This window comes from Arachis ipaensis, chromosome B1 (genome assembly GCF_059453495.1).
Source record: "Arachis ipaensis isolate K30076 ecotype BB chromosome B1, ASM5945349v1, whole genome shotgun sequence".
Classification (NCBI taxonomy): domain Eukaryota; kingdom Viridiplantae; phylum Streptophyta; class Magnoliopsida; order Fabales; family Fabaceae; genus Arachis; species Arachis ipaensis.
In genome coordinates this window covers 61,225,916-61,229,622 of record NC_142436.1, presented here as the reverse complement: position 1 = coordinate 61,229,622, position 3,707 = coordinate 61,225,916, and the positions used below count along the sequence as shown (strand labels likewise).

The window sequence follows — 3,707 nt, the reverse complement described above, 5'->3', positions numbered from 1 at the left end:
TCTTGTTTCTCATATGCATTCTTGCATTCATAGTGTCTATACATGAAAAATTTTTAAGTTTGGTGTCTTGCATGTTTTCTTTGCATAAAAAAATTTTTCAAAAATATGTTCTTGATGTTCATCATGATCTTCATAGTGTTCTTGGTATTCATCTTGACATTCATAGCATCCTTGCATGCATTCATTGTTTTGATGCATAACTTTCATGCATTGCATCATTTTTCATGTTTTTCTCTCTCATCATTAAAATTTCAAAAATAAAAAAAATATCTTCCCCTTTTTCTCTCTCAGAATTTCAAAAATTAGATTTGACTTTTTCAAAAATTTTTAAAATCTAGTTGTTTTTATGAGTCAAATCAAATTTTCAAATTAAAAATCTTATCTTTTTCAAAATCTTTTTCAAAAATCAAATCTTTTTCATTTTTTTATTTTCGAAAATTTTAAAAATATTTTTCAAAAAAATCTTTTCTTAATTTTTCTTATAATTTTCGAAAATATCTTCAACAATTAATGTTTTGATTCAAAAATTTCAAGTTTGTTACTTACTTGTTAAGAAAGATTCAAACTTTAAGTTCTAAAATCATATCTTGTGATTTCTTGTGAGTCAAGTCATTAATTGTGATTTTAAAATTCAAATCTTTTTCAAAACTAATTTCAATCATATCTTTTCAAAAATATCTTTTTATCTTATCTTTTTCAAAAATTTGATTTTAAAATATCTTTTCTAACTTCTTATCTTCTTATCTTTTCAAAATTGATTTTCAAATTTGTTTCAACTAACTAACTAACTTTTTGTTTGTTTCTTATCTTTTTTAAAACTACCTAACTAACTCTCTCTCTCTAATTTTCGAAAATATCTCCCTCTTTTTCAAAAATTCTTTTTAATTAACTAATTTTTTCAAAATTCAATTTTAATTTATTTCTTCTTTTAATTTTCGAAAATCACTAACCATTTTTCAAAAATAATTTTCGAAAATTCTCTTCCTCTCTCATCTCCTTCTATTTATTTATTCATCTACTAACACTTCTCTTCATCTCACATCTCTGCTCTCCTCACCCTTGTGTTTCTTTCTTTACATTACATTCTTTTCTTCTTCTACTCACACAGGGGAACCTCCATACCTGGTTAAAAAGGATCCCTATTATTATTATTTTTCTATTCCCTCTTTTTCATATGAGTAGGAGCAAGGACAAGAATATTCTTGTTGAAGTAGATCCAGAACCTGAAAGGACCCTGAAGAGGAAACTAAGAGAAGCTAAATTACAACAATCCAGTAAGCACCTTTCAGAAATTTTCGAACAAGAAGAGGAAATGGCAGCCGAAAATAATAATAATGTAAGGAGGATGCTTTGTGACTTTACTGCACCTAATTCTAATTTACATGGAAGAAGCATCTCCATCCCTACCATTGGAGCAAACAATTTTGAGCTTAAGCCTCAACTAGTTTCTCTGATGCAACAAAACTGCAAGTTTCATGGACTTCCATCTGAAGATCCTTTTCAGTTCTTAACTGAATTCTTGCAGATCTGTGATACTGTTAAGACTAATGGAGTAGATCCTGAAGTCTACAGGCTCATGCTTTTCCCCTTTGCTGTAAGAGACAGAGCTAGAGTGTGGTTGGACTCTCAACCCAAGGATAGCCTCAACTCTTGGGATAAGCTGGTCACGGCTTTCTTAGCCAAGTTCTTTCCTCCTCAAAAGCTGAGTAAGCTTAGAGTGGATGTTCAAACCTTCAGACAGAAGGAAGGTGAATCCCTCTATGAAGCTTGGGAGAGATACAAGCAACTGACCAAAAAGTGTTCTTCTAACATGCTTTCAGAATGGACCATCCTGGATATATTCTATGATGGTCTGTCTGAATTAGCTAAGATGTCATTGGATACTTCTGCAGGTGGATCCATTCACCTAAAGAAAATGCCTGCAGAAGCTCAAGAACTCATTGACATGGTTGCTAATAACCAGTTCATGTACACTTCTGAGAGAAATCCTGTGAGTAATGGGACGCCTCAGAAGAAGGGAGTTCTTGAAATTGATACTCTGAATGCCATATTGGCTCAGAATAAAATATTGACTCAGCAAGTCAATATGATTTCTCAGAGTCTGAATGGAATGCAAGCTGCATCCAACAGTACTCAAGAGGCGCCTTCTGAAGAAGAGGCCTATGATCCTGAAAACCCTGCAATAGCAGAGGTAAATTACATGGGTGAACCATATGGAAACACCTATAATCCCTCATGGAGAAATCACCCAAATCTCTCATGGAAGGATCAACAAAAGCCTCAACAAGGCTTTAATAATGGTGGAAGAAATAGGTTTAACAATAGTAAACCTTTTCCATCATCCACTCAGCAACAGACAGAGAACTCTGAACAAAATACCTCTAATTTAGCAAACTTAGTCTCTGATCTATCTAAGGCCATTGTAAGTTTCATGAATGAAAACAAGGTCCTCCATTAGAAATTTGGAGGTAAAAGTGGGCCAGCTGAGTAAAAGAGTCACTGAAATCCCTCCTAGTACTCTCCCAAGCAATACAGAAGAAAATCCAAAAGGAGAGTGCAAGGCCATTGAAATGGCCATCATGGCCGAACCCACAAGAGAGGAGAAGGACATGAATCCCAAGGAGGAAGACCTCCTGGGACGTCCAGTGATCAATAAGGAATTTTCCTTTGAGGAACCAAAGGAATCTAAGGCTCAACTAGAGACCATAGAGATTCCATTAAACCTCCTTATGCCATTCATGAGCTCTGATGAGTATTCCTGTTATGAAGAGAATGAGGATGTTACTAAGGAGCAAGTTACCAAGTACCTTGGTGCAATCATGAAGTTGAATGCCAAATTATTTGGTACTGAGACTTGGGAAGATGAACCTCCCTTGTTTACCAATGAACTGAGTGATCTGGATCAACTAACATTGCCTCAGAAGAAACAGGACCCTGGAAAGTTCCTAATACCTTGTACCATAGGCACCATGATCTTTGAAAAGGCTCTGTGTGACCTTGGTTCAGGGATAAACCTCATGCCCCTCTCTGTAATAGAGAAACTGGGAATCTTTGGGGTGCAAGCTGCTAAAATCTCATTAGAGATGGCAGACAATTCAAGAAAACAGGCTTATGGACAAGTAGAGGACGTGTTAGTAAAGGTTGAAGGCCTTTACATCCCTGCTGATTTCATAATCCTAGATACTGAGAAGGATGAGGATGAATCTATCATCCTTGGAAGACCCTTCCTAGCCACAGCAAGAGCTGTGATTGATGTTGACAGAGGCGAACTAGTCCTTCAATTGAATGAGGACTCCCTTGAGTTTAAAACTCAAGGACATCCTTCTGTAAACATGGAAAAGAGGCACAGTAAGCTTCTCTCAAAACAGAGTCAACCAGTGCCCCCACAGTCAAACTCTAAGTTTGGTGTTGGGAGGCCACAACCAAACTCTAAGTTTGGTGTTGAACTCCCATGTCCAAACTCTAAGTTTGGTGTTGGGGAGTCTCAACAATGCTCTGAACATCTATGAGGCTCCACGAGAGCCCACTGTCAAGCTATTGACATTAAAGAAGCGCTTGTTGGGAGGCAACCCAATTTTTATTTATCTAATTTTATTTTTATTTTTATTGTTTTTCATGTTTTATTAGGTTCATGATCATGTGAAGTCACAAAATAAATAAAAAAATTAAAAACAGAATCAAAAATAGCAGAAGAAAAATCACACCCT

General features: G+C 35.5%; 1 non-coding gene across 1 annotated transcript; it reads right to left on the bottom strand.

Moving 5' to 3' along the window:
- Positions 1–1,708: 1,708 nt before the first annotated feature.
- Positions 1,709–1,816, bottom strand: LOC148576771 (small nucleolar RNA R71). The gene has a single exon (XR_015904104.1). It is a non-coding gene; the product is annotated as a small nucleolar RNA R71 (small nucleolar RNA).
- Between the last annotated feature and the right edge of the window lie 1,891 nt (positions 1,817–3,707).